Below are 12986 nucleotides of genomic sequence, written 5' to 3' on the forward strand. Positions count from 1 at the left end.
TTGCTGCCGAACACACCATCGCAAGTTAGTGGCTTAAAATGTCCACCATTTTTATTATAAATCATGATTCCATGGGTTGACTTGGATAGCTCAGCTGGATAGTTCTGTAAGTCTCACTTGGAGTCTCTCAGGCAGTTGGGTCAGATAGCAGTTGGGCCTATACATCTAGTATCTTGATGATCCTCCATGTGTCATCTTATTCCCGTGACCTATCTCTCTTTAGCAGGGTATCCTAGACTTCTTCCCTGATGGCTCCAAGCTCCAAGAGGGAGGAAGTGGAAGCTGCCAGTCCTTCCTGAGTTCAGAAGTACCAGAACAGTACTCTCTCTGTATTCTGTTGGTGAAAGCAGTCTAGGTCCAGCCAGATTCAGGAAGAGAGGTCATAAATTCTAACTCTTGATGGGAGAAGCAGCTTGAATGTACAGGGAGTGATGGAATTATTTGGAACCCTCTTCAAGCTGAGCTATCATAGTAACATTTCAAAACCAAATTCATCTCCCTACTTTTTTCTTTCTTTCTTTCTTCTCTCCTTCTTTCTTTCCTTTTTTCTGTTATGTAGTTATAATTTTTATTCAGTCACTTATGCAGGCTCAAAATGTAATTCTTTATTTCTTTCTTGCCCTTGCCCAGAGTCAATCTACTATAGAGATCATTTCTTCAAAGTCTCTCCTGAATGTATCTGTTTTATGATGGGATCACTAGCAAAATATCTCTGTCATCTGTCTTTTCTTTTCTCTTTTCAAGGCCACCCCAAAGTTCTTGTCTTTTTAACTTGGGTCCTTCCTTGGTCTTTCAGCTACAGTCTGTGTCTTCTTGTCCCTCATTCAATAATGCTTCTGTTCCTATGCAACCAGACTAAAGGATTTCTTTGATTTTATCATCTCCCAATTCAAATTTTTTATTACCTTACTTTTGCCTGGAACATAAAGTTAAAAATTCTTATTCCTAAGTATTTACTCAAGGAATTCAAAAATATGTGAAGAGATACATGTACCCCAATGTTTGTAGCAGCATTATTTACAATAGCCAAATTATATACATTACTGATGAATGGATAAAGAAGATATATATTGCATTACTAGGTATTTATCCAAAGGATACAAACATAGTGATTCGAAGGGGCACATGCAACCCAATGTTTATAGTGGCAATGTCCACAATAGCAAAACTATGGAAAGAGCCCACATGCCCACCAACAGATGAGTGCATAAAGAAGACATGGTATATATTTGTACACACACACACACAATGGATTATTAATTAGCCATCAAAAAAGAATGAAATCTTGCCTCTTTCAATAACATAGATGGAACAAGAGGGTATTTTGCTAAGCCAAGTAAGTCAGTCAGAGAAAGACAAATACCCTGATTTCATTCATATGTGGAATTTAAGAAACAAAACAGAAGAACATAGGGGAAGGAGAGGTAAAATAATATTAGATAAAAACAGAGATGGAGCAAATGAAAGCCAGGCAAAGACCCATCAAAAAGGAGAATTAGAGACCAATATCCCTGATGAATATGGATGCCAAAACAAGATCCTAGCTAATAGGATCCAACAATAATTAAAAGGATTACCACCACGACCAGGTGGAATTTATTCCTGGGTTGCAAGGATCCTTCAACATTCACAAATCAACCAATGTAATAGAATGCATTAATTAGAGAAGAGACAAGAACCATATGATCCTCTCAATTGATTCAGAAATAGCATTTATAAAATACATTCTTCCCTGATTAAAACTCTTCAGACTGTAGGGATAGAAAGAACCTTACTCAATTTCATAAAAACCATCTATGAAAAACCCACAGCAAATTACCATTCTCAGTATGGAAAAGCTGAGAGTCTTTCCCTCAAAACCAGGAACAGGACAAGGATGCCCAATCTCGCCACTTTTGTTCAACATAGTACTAGAAGTCCTCGCATCAGCAATAAGACAACAAAAAGAAATAAAGGTATTCATATTGGCAAAGAAGAAGTCAAACTCTCTCTCCACAGATGACATGATACTTTATGGGGAAAATGCCCAAGACTCCACCCCCAAATTCCTAGAACTCATATAGCAATTCAGTAATGTGGCAGGATACAAACTCAATGTACAGAAATCAGTTGCTTTCCTATACACTAACAATGTAACAATAGAAAGAGAAATTAGGGAATAAATTCCATTTACAATAGTGCCAAAACCCATAAGATACCTTAGAATAAACTTAACCAAAGAGGTAAAGGATCTATATTCTAGAAACTACAAAACACTTATGAAAGAAATCAAAGAAGACACAAAGAGATGGAAAAATATTCCATGCTCATGGATTGGAAGAATAAACATTGTTAAAATGTCTATGCTGCCCAGAGCAATCTATACTTTCAAAGCTATCTTGACCAAACAATTCTAAAATTTGTATGGAACCAGAAAAGACCTCAAATAACCAAGGAAATGTTGAAAAAGAAAAACAAAGCTGAGGGCATCACGTTGCTTGATTTCAAGCCGTATTACAAAGCTGTGATCACCAAGACAGCACGGTACTGTCATAAAAACAGACACATTGGGACACCTGTGTGGCTCAGTTGGTTGGGCAGCTGCCTTCGGCTCGGGTCATGATCCCAGCATCCTGGGATCGAGTCCCATATCGGGCTCCTTGCTCGGCAGCGAGCCTGCCTCTCCCTCTGCCTCTGCCTGCCATTCTGTCTGCCTGTGCTCGCTTGCTCTCCCTCTCTCTCTCTCTCTGATAAATAAATAAAATCTTTAAAAAAAAACACAGACACATCAACGGAACAGAATAGAGAATCCAGATATTGTTCCTCAACTCTATGGTCAACTAATCTTCAACAAAGCAGGGAAAAATAGCCAATGGAAAAAGGACATTCTCTTTAATAAACAGTGCTAGGAAAATTGGACACCTATATACAAAAGAATGAAACACAACCATTCTCTTAGACCATACACAAAGACAAACTCTAAATGGATGAAAGACCTCAATGTGAGACAGGAATCCATTAAAATCCTTGAGGAGAACATAGGCAGCAACCTCTTAAACACTGGCCACAGCAACTTCTTTCAAGACACGTCTACTAAGGTAAGGGAAAGAAAAGCGAAAATGAACTTTTGGGACTTCATCAAGATAAAAAGCTTCTGCACAGCAAAGGAAACAGTCAACAAAACAAAGAGGTAACCCACAGAATGGAAAGAGATATTTGCAAATGACACTACAGATAAAGGGCTGATATCCACCATTTATAAAGAACTTCTCAAATTCAACACCCAAAAAACAAATAATCAAGTAAAAAAAAAGGCAGAAGACATGAACAGACACTTCTACAAAGAAGACATCCAAACAGCTAACAGACACATGAAAAAAATGTTCAATATCATTGGCAATCAGGGAAATTCAAATCAAAACCATGTTGAGATACCACCTTACACCAGTTAGAATGGCCAAAATTGACAAGGCAGGAAACAAGTGTTGGAGAGGATGTGGAGAAAGAGGAACACCCTTACACTGTTGGTGGGAATGCAAGTTGGTACAGCCACTTTGGAAAAAGGAAGAATTATGTTAATGAACGGCTTCACGCAGGAACACTGGATCTTGACCCTAGTAGCAACAGCAGCAGCCCTGTAAGGATCAGCAATGATCCCCATCATCAGCAATCATACACTATAAATTAGGACTGTAGAGATTTTCAAATTATTCATATTTTATATATAAAGAAAGATGAGGTTAAACAGTGAATGAAACAGCTTTTATGTATAGCCATGTGTATGGCTATTATATACAGCAATTAAACTACCTTTTCTTAAGTTCTATAATAGTTCCTTAAAAATGAAAACTGGAACAGAAAGAAAACAAGAAGAAATCATTCCTTCCTTTATTCTGTTTGTATCCTGCACATATTTTCTCATAGCATTTGAACATTTTGCACACCTAGAGTGATTATTGATATATAGCAGGTATTCAGTAAATACTTTTTGAAGGAAAAATTGAGAGAATAAAAAAGATTCAGGCAGGTACACTGAAGAGTCTACTGGAAATGAGTTCTTCTAGGCACCTGGGTGCTAATTATAAAATACAGGAGATGTTGTTCTAAGTTGGGAGGAGGGGTAGGACAACAAAGAAAGGAAAGATCATGCCCTCTGTCACTAAGAGTAGTTTTAAAGCTGCATCAGGGAGCTATGACTGAAAGTTTAAAAATGCCTGTGTTGTCGAACTCCACATAATCAAAAGTGGAGTGAACGATAAGTACAGTGACCTCAGAGGAGACAGCAGGATCCCTGTGACGTATGTTAGACTAGGCGAGGTCCTAGTTTAGATTCAGCTTCCTGGTCACCCCAAACTGAGTTAAATGTTCCACTTACAGCTTCCCACTCACAGAATGGAGATCCTGAAAATCCTATGTGTTTCTTTGTTTCCACCACTAGGGAAAAATCTTGAAGAACTCTAATTCACTCACCACTGCTTCTCCAGAAGCTGCCACCATGCCTGGCAGATAGAAGACCAAAAATAAATAAATGAATAAATAAAATTGTTTTAGAAAGACTGAATAGATGAGTGAATAAGAAAATATTTGGGGTGACTCTTAAAGGATCTGAGAAATTAAAGGATTTGACATTCAGGGACAGGGAAAACAATATGGACAAAAGTGCAGAAGCAAGACGGGGTGTTCACTGAACACTGACTAGACTGCAAGTTCCAGAAAAGTGAATTTAGTGAATTTAGCATATAAAGCTAGAAAAGTAGGTTGGGTTTGAACACTGGGGTAAGAATTGTGTGTGTGTGTGTGTGTGTTCTAGGAATTACAATATGCATATTTTAAGTTTTTATTTAAAGTTTAGTTAGTTAAGAGTGTAATATTAGTTTCAACAATTTAGTGATATTCAATACTTACTTACAATGCCCAGTGCTCATCACAGCAAGTGCCCTTCTTACTCCCCATCACCTATTTCACCCATCCCCCCACCTACATCCCCTCTGGTAACCGTCAGTTTGTTCTCTATAGTTAAGAGTCTGCTTCTTGGTTTGCCTCTCTCTTTTTCCCCCCTACAATCATTTGTTTTGCTTCTTAAATTCCACATAAAGTGAAATCATAGAGTATTTGTCTTTTTCTGACTGACTCATTTTGCTTAGCAAAATACCCTCTAGTTCCATCCATGTCATTGTAAAGGACAAGAGTTTATCCTTTTTTGATGGCTGAGTAATATTCCATTGTGTGTATGTGTATGTATACTTCATCCATTCATCTCTCAATGGGCATCTGGACTCTTTCCATAGTTTGGCTATTGTGAACATTGCTGCTATGAACATTGGGATGCATGTGCCCCTTTGAATCACTATGTTTGTATCCTTTGGATAAATACCTAGTAGTGTAGTTGCTGGGCCATAGGGTAGCTCTACATAGTCACTTCTTAAAAAAAAAAAAAAAAAGACAAAACGCTCAGTGGAGAGTGCAAAAACCTGTGTAAGTTGACCCAAGTTTCACTTTTATTATGGAACCGAGTGAGCATTTAAGATCAGAGGTCCACAAGACCAGTCTATAATTTATTAACTAGTGGAGTCTCTGACATTTAATAATCAATTTTAATTCATTTACCTTGAAAGACAAAGAGAAGGTATAGATACAATCACTAACTGTTCTGTTTTGCCTGATACTGCAAGAGTTCCCAGGACGCAGGATTTTTAGTGCTAAACCAAGACAGTCCTGGGCAAACTGGGATGGCTTGGTCACCCCATAAATTCACGCTAGAGGCATAAAGATAAGTAAATAAAGGGGATTAGGCTTATTTTATAGACATTGTTTTCTGTTGATTTTATATTACATATAATAACTTAAATATATAATGTGTGTATGTATACATGTAACTATCTCCTTTTAATGTTTCTTTAGTTGAATCATTTTTTCAGAAGATTTTATTTGTTTATTTGACACTGAGAGAGAAAGCACAGCAGGGGAGCAGCAGAGGGAGAGAAAGAAGCAGGCTCCCTGCTAAGCAGGGAGCCCGTTGCAGGGCTTGATCCCAGGTCCTCAGAATCATAACCTGAGCTGAAGGCAGATGCTTAACCAACTGATCTATTATTCACCTTTAGAAGGAGAATAATATGCAGTGTGCTCACAGGAGTATTCATTCCTTAATTAAATGCCTGTAAATTACTTTGGAATCCTTTACAGAAAGCATTAAGTAACTATAAAAGTTTATAACAATGTTATTCTTTCTTTATTCAGACTCAGCAGCATTCAAAGCTCCTTACTGTTCGAACAAACCAGATGACTTCAGCATTTTTAAAGGGACTGTAATTCCCATGGAGGTTCAACAATGATATTTGTGTAAAATGGAACTAATTCACAACAAATTGTTACTTATTTTTATTTATTTATTTGTTTTTACAAATCGTTGTTTAAAAAAATATCAAAGAAGGTAAATCATGCAGGGCCTTTGGACCTAAAGATCAAAATACATAGGCAGGAAGGATTTAGTTGCACAAGTCTGAAATAAATGAAGCCACCTTTTGTAAAGAACCATAAGAAAGGGATCTTTGTTTTATTTACTTTTTTATTGTAAAGATTTATTTATTTATTTGAGAGAAAGTGCACACACGAGTTGGGGATTAGGCAGAGGAAGAGGAGAGAGGATCTTAGGGAGACTTCTTGCTGACCGCAGAGCCTGATGTGGGGCTTGATTTCACGACCCTGAGTCATGACCTGAGCTGAAATCAAGAGTTAGATGCTCAACTGACTGAATCACCCAGGTGCTCCAGAAAGAGCCCTTTCAGAAAACAGAATCTATTCTTCTTGCATGCATTTTAGGTAAACACATTGTATGAGATGTAATTAGTCCTAGGTACTGAAAATGTCATGTTCTCCATTGACAGATACTGTGGTTTTTCTGAGGGAAGATTTGGGAATATTTGAGATAAAAATAAATGGTACTGTTCAAATGGAACATTTACCCTCTTATGCTTAAGTATTGCTATGTGTATTTCTTAGGAAAAAGGATATTCTGTTATGTAACCATGGAACAATGATCAGAATCAAAAAACCTAATTTATTTTTGCCAATTGTCTCAATAATGTCTTTAATAGCAAGTAATAACAAAATTCTAGTCAAAAAGCAATTGGGGAGTAAGTGTTTCATTTAGCTGTCTTATTTCTCTAGTCTTTTAAAATCTGGAACGAATTCTGAGCCTGTCTGTTGTAAATGACATTTACTTTTGTTTTCTTTTTTTTAGGGAGAGAGTGTGCATGCATGGTATATGGGGAGGGGCAAAAGGAGAGAAAGAGAGAATCTTAAGTGAACTCCATGCTTGGTGCAGAGCCCAACCTGGGGCTTGAAGGATTTTAGGTTGAGATCACGACCTGAGCCGAAACCAAGAGTCGGATGCTTAACTGACTGAGTCACCCAGGCACCCTGACACTTATATTTTGAAGAGGATAGGCCAGTTATTTTGTAACACCTCTCACTTTTTGTTTGTCTGATGTTCTTTTTTTTTTTTTTTTTTTTTTTAAAGATTTTATTTATTTACTTGAGAGAGAGACAGTGAGAGAGAGCATGAATGAGGAGAAGGTCAGAGAGAGAAGCAGACTCCCCATGGAGCTGGGAGTCCGATGCGGGACTCGATCCCGGGACTCCAGGATCATGACCTGAGCCGAAGGCAGTCGTCCAACCAACTGAGCCACCCAGGCGTCCCTGTCTGATGTTCTTTATGATTAGATTGAGAGTAAGCAGGATAATACAGAAGTGCTCTGACCCCAATATATCATATCAGGAGGCAAAATGGGGCATTTTTTTTTTTTAAAGATTTTATTTATTTACTTGACAGAGAGAAATCACAAGTAGACGGAGAGGCAGGCAGAGAGAGAGAGAGCGAGAAGCAGGCTCCCCGCTGAGCAGAGAGCCCGATACGGGACTCGATCCCAGGACCCTGAGATCATGACCTGAGCCGAAGGCAGCAGCTTAACCCACTGAGCCACCCAGGTGCCCAAAATGGGGCATTTTTGAAGAGCAGTATTTTATTGGTGTATGTAGTACACAAGCCTGGGCCTGAGGACAAAGCCTTCAGTGGGCCCGTAGTGGATGCTGCTGGCATCACTCAAACCTGCGGCTTCTGGGAGCATTGGCTTCTGAGCGCCCACATCCGAGTCACCCCACCCCCCCACCCCCCAGCTATTCCATCAGCCTACTGAGCTGCCATTCAACGGCTGGTTGAGGTTGGGGTATAAAGGCCTGGCTCTTTGCCTCAACTGGGACAACTCTGAAGGGTCATCCCAACTCCAGAGCTCCCTGTGGGATAGACTGAGGCCTCTGCTGGACCTGCATCTGAGTTCAAGGTCTCCCTCTGCCTACCCGTGGGGCTTTTTCTCTCTCACCTGAGTAGTTCTGGAGATCACTCCCTAATAAATCTCCCATACAGTTTAACCTGAGAGTTTCAGAGTTTTCTTCCCAGGAAACCCAACCTAAAACTGGGCCATTATATACATGAGAGGTAATGTAATGTAATGTAATATATAATGTAATATTTCAAGCGTTACAACTGGCCTATTTTAAGTATTAAAATGATTAAAGTTAATATGTGTACTAATCCTCCTATAAGAATTTTACTCCAGCATGATTCTATCATAGGAAATACTGTAACCAGAGAACCACACAAAGATGTTAACGAGAAACTTTGTCTAGATTGCTTAGGACAGAGCTTGATCCTTAGCTTTGCATGTCCAGAAATTTAACCCTGTTAGAGAGAATCAAATTCAGAGAAATTAATACAGAGTAAAGTTAATGTAAGTCAGAAAAAAATGTTAGCAATTCATAATGAAAAATGTAATTGTACAGCAAACCATTTCTGTTGGCTAATTAGCATACCATTAATCCATAAGAAAATTTAAAATGGAAGTGAAATAAAAAATTAGCTTGAGTAAGATAATTAATCTGATTTTAATTTATCTGGTTTTTAATATCTGATCATCTTTGCACCATTCAGTCATGGTGGAAATTATGCAGAGGTAGACCACATACTCATTTCTGCTTACCATGGTATTATTCCCCCAGGCCATTTATGATATACAACTTAGTGCTTATAAATATAAAACTCAGCCTCCTAATGGTCCACTACTATCCATTCTGGTTCCCCTCAAATTAATTCTTCACACTATTGTCAGTCTGTTTTTAAAATTCAAATGTGACATGTCACCCCTCTGCCTAAAACCCTTCAAGAGCTTCCTATTGCTATTACACGAAGATAATCTCCTTAACTTTGTCCACAAGGCCCTGACTGTGTGGTCTAGTCAGAAATTTAAAAAAAAAAAATCATTTTTTTGAGAGCCCTATTTGGGTTACTTCCTCCAGGAAACCAAATCAGCATAAAATGTGTGCGGTAACCTTCTGAAAGCAACAACCTGACTCACAGGGTGGTTGGAGAGTGTAGCAGATCCAGTAACTTCTCCTCCACAATCCCTATCTCTAGATTTATAGAACTACTCAGCAAAAAGAAAATGATCAGAGAGCTTCAACCAACACTAGCTATGATCTTGTCTGCTCCAGACCCTGTGTGAATTCTCTATGTTCAAACAAGCCACAGGATCTGTGACTTACTTCCCTACCCTCTTGACCTCAATCATAGCCTCCGTGCTGACGGAAGAAGAGGAGCTCGGATGGTGCCCCTATGAAGTAGCTGTCATTTTAGGTACCTTTACCTCCTTTAGCTTTCACGACTCTCTCAGATGGAGAAAGAGGACCTTTCTCATCCGGGTACCCATTCCCTGAATCCCCATAGTTGTAAGATTGTCCAAAGATGCACAAGTCATTAAAACATGAAAATATTTACAAGCCAGTTGACCTATTACAAAATGAGCTGCCACACAAAGCTTTTTTCTGTTTAATACCAGGGTCTCTCTCTAATAGTGTGCGAAGGTCTTTGTCTTTCTTGGGCAAGATTAAAAATATGGATAAAGTCTAGCATGAAAAAGCAAGTGGGGAAGTGGGAATTTGCTTGTGTTGTGTGCTGGTTATAGTGGAAATTAGTACACTTTCTGGAGAGCAGTTTGGCAATAAGTGTAGAAGTATAAAATGTGCATTCCCTTTCTCCCAGTTGACATCCTCTAGTGGGAAGAGATAACTGAGAAGGGAGTTCAATTATTTTAACTGTTTCAACGTAGTGGAAACTGTTGAAAACAAAGGTTTAAAATAGAAGAATGTGGACATCAAAAGATCTCAGCAAACAGGTATTTTTTTCAAGAGTGACCCCCTCTGTATGATTGTGATGTAATGTCTAATGTCAGCTGAAGGTATGTCAATCCATTAAATCATATAATTGTGTCAGAAAAATTATGCTAAAAAATCCCTAACATGATTCAGACTTTGCCCAGTCTAAGTACTACATAGTTGTAATTGTACTCTAAATAACAAAATTTTTTTATTGTAAAATACATGTAACATAATTTTTTTCTATATTTACTCAAAAACACTGGCTCTCCTTCAAATATCTTAATTTTTATTTCCTAGTAACAATTCTCCTCTGATAACTCATCCTATTATGGATGAGTTAATTGAGGTTTAGAAAGTTTAAGAAATGTACCCAAGACCACAAGGCTAAGGAATCAGCCCTTGGTCCAGATGTGGACCCCAATGTGGTCCTCTTTCCAACATTCAGTGTGACCAGGTAGAGACCCTCTGTCCTGCTTGCCCACTTGGTCTGTCCCATTCTCTGCCTCTGAGCATGGACAGTTGGCTTCCAACCATGGAAAACAGATCTGCTAGTTGCCCCATATCTGACTCTCCCTGTGGCCTCAGAATACAATAGAAACACCTACTTGAACCCACACCACTAGAAGGGTTTGATTTAGAGACAGTCTCTATCTGGACTATTGGTTTACTCCCAGGAAAGTCAACATAAAAAAACAAATAGAAATAAATAAATAAATATTTAAAAATAAAGCAGATAACTGAAGGAATAGGTGGCTAGAAGAAAAGGAAAGAAATCCCCACCCCCAAAGATGGAAAGTATAAAAAAGAAAGCCCAACTAAAACCTCTTGGTTTATGATTTTCGGAGACCTCACACTATCTCCAAAGAGCTAATTCTAACAATTCAGACTTTGAAGTAGAGTCATAATTACTTTTAAAGAAATCAATTTTGTTTTACATATTCCATATTAAATGGCTAATATAGAGGAAAAGCCAAATAAAGGATAGGAATTCTAGAGCAGATCCCAAACCAAGCTATACACACATGATTTGACTGTTAAAAATAGGAGTGCTAGCGTTAAAATTTCTTTTAAAACTGGAAAGTATTTAATTTTAAAGTATAATAATTTTAAGTGCTAGAATCACAGAGTATGAATAGGTACTCTACAACAAAGTGACTTTAATAATTTTCTAGAATGGATTCAAATTATTTCGGCTTTTCTTAGGCTGCCTACATTAAACATCAATGGGTTTTTTATAAGTCAAATTCAACTATTGTGATGAAAAACAGTCTTTGGTGGAGGCTTCTTTCTCTTACTTGAGAAAACGAAATTCTTATACTCAAACCCCAACATTAGGAATGAAGAAGATAGCAAAATTTAAGGAAAAACCACATCTCAGTTTAAAGAAGAAAAAGTCTTTAAAAAAATTTTAATTGTAATGTTAGTGAATTTCTAAGGTCGATGAAGATCATTTTTAGGCAACCAAAGACACCGAACAAATTTTTTTCTTTTTTAACTTGATGTTAGAAAAAAAAATTTTTTTAAGATTTTATTTATTTATTTGACACAGAGAGAGAGATCACAAGTAGGCAGAGCAGCAGGCAGAGACAGAGGAGAAGCAGGCTCCCTGCCGAGCAGAGAGCCAGCCTCGGGGCTCAATCCCAGGAACCTGAGATCATGACCTGAGCCAAAGGCAGAGACTTTAACCCACTGAGCCACCCAGGTGCCCCTGATGTTAGAAATTTTAAACTATATTTAATACAGCACGTATTATCACAAAATATCATAGTGTCTTGCAGTTTTCCTTTCTAAGAAACTAAAACTGTCAGCTTTTCTTTAGGACGTGGAGGTAAGGGAATCATAACAGCTAGCATTTGGACAATGGGTTTCACATATCCAGGACAATTTCATATGCCCAGTGTGCAATGTGTGGTAGTCATTGGTACAGTGCCAAATATTTCTGGTTTTCTCTCCTTTCTGGAGAATCAGATGATTCTATCTCCTGGCTCCCTTTTCTTTGTTTAGGGTCATGCAACTACTTCTGGCCAATGTGTTGTAAGCAGAAATCTCTAACTGAGACCTCTAATCTTCTTTTCCTTTTGGCATGAGGTCAAGCAATGTCCCAGGTGATGGTTGCTGCACTGGCCTTGAAGCCTGAGTGCCTCTGATGAGCAAGGCCTTACGGATGACCTACAAAGGCCATAAAGCATCAACAATGAATAAATCCTCACCATTTGAAGCCACTAAAATTCCGTGATAGTCTGTGACTACAGCATCACTTAGGCTCGTCTTACTCATGCACTAGATTTCCTATTTCACAGACGGAAAATCCACTATAGCTGTATCTCTGTTAGTATCAGGAATTTCTAAGCATCAATGAAAGCAGACAAGAATCAAAGCCGGGAAGGTCTGACAGGGACTTTTTTCTCTTCATGGATGTTAACATCATCAAAAATGTTCCTTAAATGCAGAGAATCCATTTGACTTGTAGTTGACAGGAGAAAAGGGGGTTCCATTCTGAAACATGTGTTTTTGTTGTATCGCTCAATATTATTATTAGCAGACATGGTGATTTACTTGAACTGAATGTGAATATGTTCTGGGTCCTACACTAGGTGCTTAATTTATCTTAATTAACTAGTTAATTTTATTTAATTCTCATAGTGATCCTAGGAGGTAGCTATTGATGCTGAGATCTTTCTCTCTTCAATCTAATATTATTTCCATTATGGCAATGGGGTCTTATAGGTTTCAAAGTGCTTTTACCATATATAATCATATTTCATCTTTGCAACAACTGTTGTGTTGATTTTCTTCAT

The sequence above is a fragment of the Mustela putorius genome, unplaced genomic scaffold (genome assembly GCF_011764305.1).
Source record: "Mustela putorius furo isolate JIRA1106 unplaced genomic scaffold, ASM1176430v1.1 tig00537227_pilon_pilon_pilon, whole genome shotgun sequence".
In the NCBI taxonomy this organism is placed as follows: Eukaryota; Metazoa; Chordata; class Mammalia; order Carnivora; family Mustelidae; genus Mustela; species Mustela putorius.